Source organism: Pteropus alecto, unplaced genomic scaffold (assembly GCF_000325575.1).
Source record: "Pteropus alecto unplaced genomic scaffold, ASM32557v1 scaffold33, whole genome shotgun sequence".
In the NCBI taxonomy this organism is placed as follows: Eukaryota; Metazoa; Chordata; class Mammalia; order Chiroptera; family Pteropodidae; genus Pteropus; species Pteropus alecto.
In genome coordinates this window covers 5,297,035-5,310,280 of record NW_006435762.1, presented here as the reverse complement: position 1 = coordinate 5,310,280, position 13,246 = coordinate 5,297,035, and the positions used below count along the sequence as shown (strand labels likewise).

The 13,246-nt window shown below is 35.3% G+C and overlaps 1 protein-coding gene across 4 annotated transcripts in view; it reads right to left on the bottom strand.

Moving 5' to 3' along the window:
* NLGN1 (neuroligin 1) overlaps positions 1 to 13,246 on the bottom strand; it is a 957,767-nt gene that overhangs the window by 849,827 nt on the left and 94,694 nt on the right. For all 4 annotated transcript variants that reach the window (XR_003046029.1, XR_003046028.1, XR_003046030.1 and 1 more), the window contains exon 2: positions 13,132 to 13,236. The gene's annotated coding sequence lies outside the window, so the exon portion shown is untranslated. The remainder of the gene's footprint in view (positions 1 to 13,131; positions 13,237 to 13,246) is intronic.

Sequence of the window (13,246 nt, the reverse complement as noted above, 5' to 3'; positions counted from 1 at the left end):
TATGTATATCTCAACCTAAATTTGATTTCATCACCCCAGCTGGGTTTCAGTATTAGTCATTCCAAGGCATTTACTACCATCTTGGTCATAATTAGTTCCTAGGGTCTTCTACTCAGAGCCCTTTGTACTTCACACTATTTGCTGTTAAATACTCGTGGTCTAAGCCAGAACTGTACATTAATATCTTCCGGCTCTGCTGCTTCCTTACCATACTTGGAGTGCAAGACCCTCTACCTGAGAACCCTCGAGCCTGGCATCCAGTCTGTATAGGTGGACCATTCCTTTCTGAGATTCTATACGCCCCTTCCTACTTCAATTATGTGGAGAAAAATACAGGAATCAGGAAGAAGACTGTAGCAGAGACTTCTGTCTCTTAATAAAAATTGCCTCCTCTTCCTTTCAGTGCTAGAACTCTCCACATTTAGCTAGCATGTATGCATATTAGAGTTAAAGTATGTCTGTGTAACATTTTGACCAAGAGGAAGTGAGAATTTATTTTTGTAACTTTTAGGTATTAGTCTTAAAATAGGAGTTGTTTTTCCTTCACTGTTACTTTCCTGCTTTGCAATGGGTGGGCATGATGATGGTGATCCACCGTAGTAATGCATAGACAACGCAACATCGAATAGAGGCACAGTCAGCAAGGAGAAACCTAAGTTCCTAGTTGATATTGGCATATAATCACCTTCTTCTGGATTATTTGTCTTCCTCTGGATTTAGGGAAATAACTGTTATCTTGTTCGTGCTAGTATATTCCTGGATCTTCTCTAGCAGCTTAGCTTCTACACTAACTAATATGGAAATTGGTGGCTAGGAGCAGGTTGCTATCACAATAAAACCTTAACATACATGGCATTGGCTTACTAGTTGGGGAATAGGTGCCAAGAAAATAGACATTATAGATTGGAAACTTGGTGACATTTGTTATGTCCTGGCAAAATATTTGACCAAATGTTTATTTTCAGTAACTCAGAAAACCAATCAACCCTGAATATACAGAGGGAGCAGTGAAAAAGGTCAGACTACTGATTAATGTATTGACATACTTTACTACTTTTAGTAACAAATTGTTAGGAAGTTGAAGTCAAGCAAGAATTAGACAGTTGACAAACAGAGATACAAGAGATAACAGTTCTACTGAGGAAGGCTCTTTTTGCCTGTGTCTGTTATCTAATCGACTGGGGGGTCCAATAGCTCGGGACCTCACTGGGTTTGGAAAATCAACTGCTTTTGAACCTGAAACAGCTGGAAACAATTGTCACTTTTAGCCAAACAGTTTAAGGCAGCCCCGTTCCAAAAAATCAGATTAAGATTATTGCCTTATTATTTAAGCACGTTTTATTGTTTTCTTTGTTTATTTTCAGTACTACCATTAAAATGAATCAAAAGGAGACTAGCTGAGCTGACTACAAAAAGACCAGTAAATAAATGAGGATTGAAAGGCTTAAAAATCAGTATTCGTATTAAATATTTGGTTTTGAGTACTCCTGGAATTTACTAGAAGCCAAAAAAGAAAAAAAAAAAAAATCTTCTTAAGGAATAGCATTTTCAAAGAAACAACAGTTTGCCTGCTAAAGCCTGAGGATCTTTGGATTCTTAAATAAGTCTTAAGGCAAATCCTTAGTCTCCAAAACCTCACCAGCAGGGTGTGACCATATATTCCAAAATCTTAGGGAGTCGTAGAACAAGAAAGAGAGAATCTGCGTGCCTGGATGACATAGAAACAAGATACTTATGCTTTGCAGAGAAATAAAAATATTTCTAACGTGTGTGAGTAGCTGTATTTATTTCTATGAATTTTAATACATGTATAGATTTGTGAATTTTAATACAGGTATAGATTTGTAAAACTACCACCACAATTAGGATGTAAACAGAATTCATAAGTAAAGCTATCTGGACCTGAAGAATTCTTTTTTGAAGTTTTTCAAAACTATTAATCCAATCGTTTTAATAGTTATAGGGCATTTTGTATTATCTATTTGATCTCGGGTGATAGTAGTAGTTTTGATTTTTGAGGAATTGGTCCATTTCATCTAAGTGATCAAATTTATATGCATCAAATTATTTATAACAGTCCTTTACTATCCTTCAATGTGTTGGAGATAAGTAGTGATATTCCCCTTCCTGATATTGGTAAATTGTATCCTCTCTTTTTATATTCTTTGGCAGTTTTGATCAAGTTTTACTAGTTTTATTATAATTTTCAAAGGTCTACCTTTAAACTGATTTTCTATATATTTTCCTAATTTAAATGTCATTGACTTCTTTCTATTTTTTTCCTTCCTTTTGCTAGCTTTGGGTTTATTTTGTTCTTTTTCTTTTTAATTTTATAATATGGAATATACATTACTGGTTTGAGATTTTTTTGATTTTTTAATGTACTTAATGTTATACATTTCCCTCTAAATACTAATTTAGCTATATCTAACACATTTTTATATATTGCACTTCCATTTTCCCTCAGTTTAAATTTTTTTGCTAATTCTTCTTTGAGATTTCTTCTTTGACTCATGAATTATTTAGAAATTTGGATAATTTTTACTGCTGTGCATGAAAATTCAGTGACTCCTTTGTTATCCCCATTCAACTACTGAGCTTTTTATTTCAATTATTGTAATTTTTAGATCTAAAATTTTTATTGAGTTCTTCTTTGTACTTTCTATTTATTTGTTGAGACATTCTACCTTTCTACTTATTTCAAGAGTGTTCACAATTGTTTACTGCAGCGTATTTATAATAGGCACTTTAACATCTTAAATAATTTCAACATCTGTGCCATGTTAGAGTTGGCATCTGTTAATGTTTTTTCACATATGAGCCAAGATATACCTGATTCTTTCAAGTTTGAGTAACTTTGTAGTCTATCCTGGACATTTTGAATATTTAGTTTGACTTTGTGTCTTGTTTAAATCTTGTTAAATATGGAGAATGTTGATATTTTTGTTTTGATGAGCAATTAACCAAATTATGTTTAGGCCTCTCTATGGGCTGTGGTTTCAATATCAGTTTAATTCTAAAGCCATTCTAGTGCTATTCAGATCTATCCCATGTGCATACCACCTAGTTTCCAGTCTCAGACATGAGTAATATGCTATCCATTAGATCAGTTCCCAAAGTCTTTAGTATGCTTGTTAGGATCAGATCAGCTCATGTGCACCTCAGAAATGAGCCCAAGAGATCATAAACAAATTTATGGAGTCACTTTTTCAAAGCCCTTTCACTTCATGATCTGCTGTACTTTCCAAAAGCTCCCCTTTTCTGAGCTCTATCTTGAAAGCAGGATGTTCAGTTATCCTGGTTTGTTGCACACTTCCACTCCTGTGTTGGTATCTGGTGCCAAGCAGCAAGAGAACACAGGGAGAAAAAAAGAGCAATGAAATTTTGCCCTAACCTCTAGGGACTATGGCTCTATCAATCAGAGTGAAGAGTTCCCCTTTCTATAAGTTTTGACTTTCCCCAGATTCTATTCCCACAGCAAAATTATAGATTACTTTTATTTTTTTCCTTTCATGTCAATTTTCTATAATAAACATACAATTTTAACAATGATATATAAGCAAAGGAATTATTACTAAGAAGATAATCCTTTCCACAAAAAGCTCACAATCGAATGAGGAAAACAAAAGTCCAAATTTTAAAAGTGCAACCTTGAGCAGAGAAGCAGTATATGCGACAGCAAAGAGAATGAAACACTCTGTTGGAATTGTAATATCCAGGAAGGTTTTACACTGAAGGGTCAGTTTGGACTGTGGGCATAGAGGCAGATAAATGGGAAAGGATATTTCAGGCTGGGGAAATCTTGAGCCAGGGTACAGAGATATGAAATTCTTGGGCCTACAAAAAAAAATTCTCAAGAAATTAATATCATGATTTTAGAAAATAAAATTTTCATAATAAGAAACTGAGTTTCTCTTTGTAGATGCTAAGACTGACTTTTTACTATTTACTTGAATAGAAAATGATTCATAATCAGAATATCAAGTTGTGGACATATACACAATTATATATTAGCCTTTATAGTTTGCAGCTGCCACGTATTTGGAAAATCTCAAACTTTTAAAACAAGATGGTTGGCCTTAAATAAAATTTGGGTATAATATTTTTTCTTTGGTGCTTCTCCAACCACCTTTTTTCTAAAAGATTATTTTCCCTTGTACCCCTAAAGTCTATCCTGTGTCTTATTTCTTTTCTCACCGTAGAGTTAATTAATTGTTAAGAAAACATTAGCGTACTACATTTTAAGATGTTATTTCTCCTAGGAATAGTTGCATTTGGTAAGTTTCTCTTGTAGGTTAAACCTTAAAGGCCCAAAGGAATAATCTCTAATGATGGAAATAACAGGTCAAGGGGTAAAGCATTGGGGACCTAGGTTAGCCTGTAAGCCCACCACGATCATCCCTTTGCACATCCAACATGGAAATGAGGTAAAGGAGACAAGGGAAAATGCAAAGCTAAATACTAGCTACATAAGGTGTTTTTTGATATCCTTACTAAAAGTTATTACTCAAGCAATTTTACTTCCCTGTAAGTAGGGTAAAAGGTGAAACAATTTGCATATAATTTTTATTACTCCATTAACTATAACTTTAATAGTTTGAATTATAAAATAAGTGTGAATATTCTGGAAGAGTAAAGTATAAAAGAACGCATCTACATGTTTCTATCTACATTTATCATAATAACATTAATATAATCAACTAATTCTGTTTAATATGAATATATTATATAATTTTCCTATACAGTAATTAGAAGATTAATTTTAATTATGGTCTTTTTACTAAAAAAATTACGGTACCTTGTAAAACTAGGGCCAAAATTAGATACATACATCTGCTAGAATGTATTACATTTTTAAAAATCACATGTTTGTATCACTTTAAATTCTGTGTAATAAATGTCTGTCTCTCTCTATATAATATATATTCTTATGTATGTATTCTCTATAAGATAAAATAGACTACACAAATATACCGTAGTACCTTTATTACAATTAAGATTTTTATCATAATTTTAGTTTATGGAGTTAATAAAAGCATACAGATTTGCAAAGGAAAATCTTCCACCTTAGTGCAAATTTGGGGTTTCAATCTATCAAAACAAGGAATGAGCCTATTTACAAAATATAATTTGATCTGCTCACTTGTAATACCATGAACCAACCTCTGCAAAATTTAATCATTGAATCATTAATATCAATAACTCTTACTCCTATATAATTAGACTTCGTTTTATTTCATTCTCATCCCTATGTCCTACTCCTATGGGATTTCTTTCACTGAGTTACATTTAGTTGCTACTGTGAACCTAGAGACTTTGCCTGTACTTTTGATCATGTCGTGGAAAAAAGAGGACATTAAATACTTGCTTAAGATTTATCCACATTTCTGATTCTGAATCTCTTTGTATGAGCACGCTCATTTAAAAGAAAAATAATTTGCTCCTGTGCAACGAGAACCAAAGTCCTTAATCAGGCTAACCTATTTCACATACTAGACTAGGCACTCTGACTTATTATATGAGCCTCTCAGGCAGAAGTTATATTACAGTACCTGCCAAACTGGAATTCTTTCTTTTCTTTTGTTAATGGTTCCCTTGCTCCTCCCTCTTCCCATAGAACCCTTCCATTTTGCATAACCTCTCAGAGCACCCTTCTAGTAGCTAGATGAGATGCTGCCGGATTCATGAATCACTTAATAAGGCCAATTAGATCCTCAAATTTTCCTTAGTTGAATTTTTAACAATAGTAATCCACAAAATATCAATTTAATCTATGAAATCTAATTTACTGTTTAGCATCTCATTTAGGTCTGTGATTTAGGAGACACAGAATAAACATAAAACCTGGTTATTGCCTTCAATATATAGCTCATCGCATGTGCCTTCCACAGGTAAATTATATATAGGAAATTTATTCTTTAAAAGTAACAGTGGAGACACTTTAAATACACCATGTTCTAGAATATATTTTGAAATTCTGGATCTCAGAGGAACTATGAGTTTTAGCCATAGCTATACATAGAAAAGAGAGAAAATTAGGGGCAATGAAATGATCTGCATAGATGAAAAATACTATATAGCCAATATTTTTTATTAGTCTCTCTTCGATATATTTACATAAGGAGGGAAAAACAAAATAAAGCAAAAACATTTGAAATAGCACAAAGGCCCTTGGCATATTGGTTTTTTAGAAGCTTGTTTTTAAAGAGGCCACGGTGTTCTGTTTGGAATACAGCCCCCAAACCATTGCATTCCATTATAATTAACTGGGCTGCATGTGACTATTCTACTGATGGGCTGATTTTGAGATGGAAATTTTGGAGGAATCACATCAAATGCTGGAGAATGCACACACATTTGGTATAAAAGAATTGTAATTAAACTTCAGTCATCTTCTCCTACGGAGAACATTGAATTAGAGTCAAAATTGGTTTCTATTATGTTTAAGTCTATCAGAGGCACTGGGGGAAGATCATTAAGACACTAGAGCAAAGTGAAATCTGTGTGCAAATGTTCTATTTATTATAAAGTGTGGGTGAATTCAAAGCTGTCTCCAGGGTGGATGCTGAGGGCAGCCTCCTGGAGGGATACAAATGTAGTCTACAATGATTCTTGCCAACATAACCCTGCCACAAGGGTAGGCACTCAATCATTTAGGTACGAAAACCCTCCATGGAGTGCATAGCTCTCTATAGAACAGCCTATGGAGAATCAAGAAAAATAAGGAGTCTCTTTGGATTTGAATTTAAACTTGTACTACCTTTCTTCCTTCTTCCCACTTAGATTGAAATTAGGTTATCAAAGCCACCCATATTACTACTGTTGAGGAGAAAAACCATAGGCCCAACATGGTGTCACTTGTACTAAAGCCCAGGATGCCAAACTTATATTTAATTACCTAATTACTTTTCATCCTCTCCCAGACATATAACCTTAATCAACCACTCTAGAATTTTCTAGTCAGCACTGAGAAGGTAATCTGTCACGTGAACCCTCTCGATTCCTACCCTCGCCCCTTGAAAAAAGGAAGAGGAAATCTGCATGAGGAAAACCCTTGCAGTGCCTTTATCCTCAAAGGATAAATTTCAACATTATCCTCAAAAGGAGAATGTTCTAGTATAAAAAATGATTCTTTCTTTTCTTTTTATAATAGTTCCCTTGCCCCACCCTTTCCCTATGAAAACTTTCCACTTTTGATTGCTAGATGGGAGTGATTCAGAAATCGCTTATCAAAGCCAATTAGATCTTCAAATTTACTCAGCTCAATTTTGTTTTTTAACAATTACAAAAACATCTTCCTCTTACTCTCTCTGAGACAGAGTTTCTTGGGAAAGGCAAAGAAAGCTATCCATCTAGTGCTGAATTAAAAGAATGAGCCAGTTTCTCTATCATCACGATTCACTCTTATGAAACAGTATTAGCAGAGCGAAGGGATGAGTTTGACTCTTTTCTCTTTCAAACATAACTTTCATTCTGTCCTTTTGTGAATTCTATTCTTCTCCAAGGCTCACAATGTCTATTTCAACAGAATATATTCTGTATGTATTGATTAAACAAGCATAGAGGTATAATCAATCAATCAGTAAGTAAACAAGCAAGAAAACAATCAAGATGGTGGAGTAGGGAAAAATTGTGGTTGACTCCTCTCACGACCACATCAGTATTCCAACTAAACTACAAAACAACCATCACTGAGAATTACCTGAAGTCTAAATGAACAGAAGTCCTTTAAGTAAGGACACACAGAAGAGGCCACATTGAGACTGGTAAGAGGGACAGAGATGCTGAACAGGCTGGTCTCACACCCATGTGTGGTGATTAAAAAAATCAAGGGGATGTCTTAGCTGTGAAATCCACCTGAGAAGCAAGGGGACCCAGCCCCACACCAGGCTGCCTAGCTCAGGTCTCCAGTACCAAGAAGAGAAGTTCTCATAACTTCTGGCTGTAAAAAACAATGGAGATTGTGGCTGAGTGACATGGAGGTCTGCTAGATTCCCAGACATTCCTCTTAAAGGGCCCACACTTGAACTTACTCACTGATGGACAAACTTGCTCTGAACTTCTTCCTTTCTTGAACCCACTCACCTCCCAGCCTGCAAACGCAGGTGGGTGCCATAGCAGAGTCTCTATTAACCTAGCTAACACTGTTAGCCCTGCCCTGGTGAGACCCTGAGATTCCACACAACCCCACCCAATCCACTTCCAGTGGCTTTTCTATACAAATAGACTGTCTTGGTTCATGCTGGGGACTTTTCTAAAATCTCGTGAAGGTTTACAAACCCCAAACAAATAGCGTCTGGCCTCAGCATGTGCTGTACCTTTTGCTAAGCAGCCCCAAGGCTGACATTAGCAACAGCCGACCTCATTTCATAGCCTACCCTCTCCCAGGTACCTCCAAACCCAGCATAAGTGGAAATCATTTGTGAATCACTTTGTAGCTCATACCAAGTGGCCCTGGCAGGCATAGGCAGCAGCTGAACTTGGCCTGTAGCAGAGCCCCTCCCAAGATGCCCCAAAACCAATACACCTGGTAGGCAGTTTCAGAGCACTAACCAACCACGTCCATAAAAGACATACTCAAAGGGCAGACTCAGCAGACACCAGTCTGCTAAAGCAGATCCTGTTCTTTAGAGTCAGACCCTGCACAACAGCTCCTTCCCTGTAGTCACTGCCCATCCTCACAATCAATCAGCCTGAGGGTCAATCTCTCCCACTGCTGTGTGAACAGCAGCTAAGGGCCAATTACAACAGGAGAGCACACACAACCTACAAACAGACATCTGGAGCACCTGGTAACCAGGGAGACTTATCACTGAGCCCCACAAGATGCCTACTACATAAGGCCACTCTACTGAGACTAGGAGACATAGTACCTCTACCTAATATATAGAAACAAACACAGAAAGGCAGTCAAAATGTGGGCACAAAGAAACATATTCCAAATGAAAGAACAGAACCAAGCTCCGGAAAAAGAACTAAATAAAATGGAGACAGACAATCTACTAGATGCAGAGTTCAAAATACTGGTTATAAGCATGCTCAATGATTACAGTGAGAACTTCAACAAAGAGATAGGAAACATAAAAATGGAGATAGAAAACATAAAAAAGAACTAGTCAGAATTGAAGAATACAATAACTGAAACAAAGAATATATTAGAGAGAATCAACAGTAGATTAGATGAAGCACATGATTAAATCACTGATTTGTGAGAGAAGCAGCAGGAAAAAAACCCAATCAAAATAGTAAAGAGAAAAAAGAATCCACAAAGAAAATGGGGATAGTTTAAGAGACCTCTGGGAGATCAAGTGTTCCAACATTTGCGTAATAGGAGTATCAGAAGAAGAGGGAGAGCAAGAAATTTGAGAAAGTAAAAGAAAATCTTCCCTAACCTGGTGAAGGAAATATATGTATATACCCAGGAAGTGCAGAGAGTCCCAAACAAGATGAACCCAAAGATGCCCACACCAAGACACATCATGATTAAAATGCCAGAATTTAAAGACAGAGAATCTTAAAAGCAGCAAGAGAAAAGCAGTTATCTACAAGGGAGCCCCCATAAAACTGTAAGCTGATTTCTTAACAGAAAGCCAAAAGGGATTGGCACAAGATATTCAAATTAATGAAAAGCAAGGATTTACAACCAAGATGATTCTATCCAGAAAAGCTATAATTTAGAATTGAAGGACAGATAAAGAGTTTCCCAGACAAGAAAAAGCTAAAGGAGTTCCTTACCACCAAACCATTATTACAAGAAAGGTATAAGGGATTTCTTTAAGAAGATGAAAAAATAAATAGAAATATGAATAATAAAATGGCAACAACTACATATTTATCAATAATTACCTTAAATGTAAGCAAATTAAATCTTCAATTAAAAGACATGTAGTGGCTGAATGGATAAAAAAATACAAAACCCATACATATGCTGCCTACGAAAGACTCACTCCAGATCAGAAGACACACACAGACTGAAAGGGATGGAAAAAATATTTCATAATAATGATATGAAAAAGAAAAAGCTCTGGTAGCAATACTTATACCAGAAAAAAACAGACTTTAAAACAAAGGCTATAACAAGAGATAAAGAAGGACCCAGTAAGCCCACTCCTGGGTATTTATCTGAACAAACTCAAAACACTACTTCAAAGGAACATGTGTATCCATATGTTCATTGCAGTATTATTTACAATAGCCAAGATATGGAGGCAACCTGGGTGTCCATCAATGGATGAAATGATGAGAGGTGATATATATAAAAAATGGAATATTACTCCGCCATAATAAAAAGAATGAAATCTGGCCATCTGCAGATTGGATGGACCTAAAGGGTATTGTGCTGAGTGGATGGACCTAAAGGGTATTGTGCTGAGTGGAATAAGTCATACAGAGAAAGACAAATGCCATATGATTTCACTTATTTGTGGAATCTAAAGAACAAAAACAAATAAACAAAACTGAAACAAACTCAAAGATACAGAGAACATCTTAATTATTGCCAAATAGAAGGAGTATTTTGGGCATGGGTGAAAACGAGGAAGGGATTAAGAAGTACAAATTGGTGGTTATAAAATAGTCATGGGGATGTAAAGTAAAGCATATGGAATATAGTCAATAATATTGCAATATTGTAATAATATTGTAAAAGTACAGTGTTAGATGAGTACTAGACATACTGGGGTGATCACTTCATAAATTATATAAATGTCTAATCACTATGTTGTATGCCTGAAACCAACATAGCATTTTACATCTATTATAATTAAAAAATAAAAAAGTTATTTTTAAAACAGTAAAAGGCTTCTGTTATCTTAGTTGTCTTTATGTCACTAAATAAATACAATTTGGATGGTATCTAAGATTGACCCACCCGGTCTTAACTACTTTGTAAACCAAACTTCTCTCTACGAAAGCCAAATGTATAGGCAATCTCTCATTTGCCATTGAGTGGTATTCTAAAATACATTTTGTAGGTGGCTGTTTGGATGCATCTTGTCAGATTCACAGTGATTTCCATGGTGATGTATTCTCAGGTCAGCAAGAGAAATAAGTTTAACCCAAAATACACTACAATCGTAAAATAAATTATAGGAAGTACGTATAACAATAATTCTCTGGAAACTACAGTTACTGATTTTTTAAGAAATATCAGGAACACACCCTATGTTTGCTGTAGTGGAATAGGCAGTTTTCCTTCCAACTCCATCCCTGTTTACCTGGCAGTTAGAACAGAGAATCTATCAGTTTCAAGCTGATGCAGGAATGATGAGTTGGAGTTGAAGAGGAAACATTAGAAGGGAAAATTGCTAATAACTGAGTCCCATTGGTGTCATGCGATCATGGAAATGCTTCAGCAGCCATTAGCCACATATCCTTTTTTGTTTTGCTTGTCGGTCCCCAAAATGGATTAGGCTATAAGATTTCTTAAAGGTAATGATAACATTAATTTTGAATTCTGACTTGGATTTGTTTCCTCTCAAGTCTACTTAGAATAGCGTGGTTTTCCACTTTTAATCCTATTTGACTTTTCCTAAAATAAACTCAAAAGGACTTTCCAAGATGTTTGTTTTCTTTATGTTTTATCTACTTAAATCAATTTTTACTGCAACTGACAATGTAGAAACAAACAAAATTTTCTATTATGAGCCTCTTGAGTTTTTCCTTTTATGTAGACTCAGTTGTCTTATTATGGTGTTACAGCTAGCTTGTTTGTTAGAATCAACTATGAGTGATGGAGCAAATATTTTTGATTAAATAACAGTTTAATTATCAATGTTTCTATAAAATTTTTAAAAATAAATTATAATGAATTTAAGGTTAAGCTTATAATAAAGGTCCTCTTCCTTGCATTCTGATATGTTTTTGTAAAATGGGAAAGTGACACATACATATAAACCAAAAACTGAACAGCGACAACAATCTACCTTATCGATGCAAAAAATATGGGTCACATGACCTGAGAGACAATGTACAAAAATGTTGAGAAACACCTCTGTAGAGAAACATAAAGTCTTTGTAGACAGAAAGAACTGAGAAATTTTTTTTCCCTGAGTTTAATAGTAATACCAGTGGTTTTGTTTTTTGAGACATTTTGATCAGACACTTTGAAATGTACTAATTGACATGTGCCCAGATTTAACATTGTGTTAGGGATAGAGGAGAAATGGAAAAGCACATGTTATTCTTTCACCATTCAATCTTGAAATCCTGCTTCCTTGAAGTTTATCTTAGATCATATCAGTAGCAAGAGGAGAAACTGGATCCATCCATCTCCCAATAATAGTTGAGAATTTGGTTGGTCAAGTAAATACAGAAAAGGAGAAAGAACACAAAGAGTAGAAACATGAAGTGAAGTTAAAGAATTTTTCCATGTTCACAATTATATGAGAGATATATAAAATTTACAGCTTACCTTTTTATCATGCTATTATTCAGAGTTAACTTGAGGGATTGGTGAGAGTGTAGTAATATGCACAGGTCAGCCTTTTGTTTGTTTGTTTGTTTTTGTTTTTGTAAAGAACCATATAGTAAATGTTTTAAGGTTTACAGGTCATATGGTCTCTGTGGCAACTACTCAACTCTGTCATTGTAGCAAGAAAGCAGCCTTAAACATGTAAATGAATGGGTGTGATTGTGTTCTAATGAAACTTCATTTATAAAAACAGTGAGCAGTAGGCCTCATTTGGAGTGAGGGTCACAGTTTGTAGACTCTTTCTATAATGGATAAAGCACTGGATTTAGTTCAACTGTTAACTGACATATTCCATAACCTGAGTGAGTTTGCTTATCTCTCTTCAAGGTCTCTTTTTTTTCAGGTTTCTCATGTATAAAATGAGCACTAAACTAGCTCTGTAAAAACATATATATAGTATTATGCATATAGACTTTATAGAATCCATATGATAAATTTATATTGTATTTATCATCAGGGTAAATATTGGTATAACAAAATGAAAGTTTATTTCTCACTCCTATGATGTCTTAAGCCAATGCTGCTGGTGGGTGGCTCTTGGGGCAGCCCACCTACAAGTTGTGCTTCAGGGACTCCAGATTCCACAAAGACACATCAGTGGTATCCAGCCAGCACTCTTAAGGGAAGAAAACATTGGGGATCACATATCCCATTCTTACCTTTCTCAATGTAGAGGTGCACACATTCCACTGGTTACAGGGATGCAGGAGAGAAAAGCTGAGAAATGGAGTCCAAGGGGCAGCCATTGTCCAGCAACAATTCTACTACAGCAGG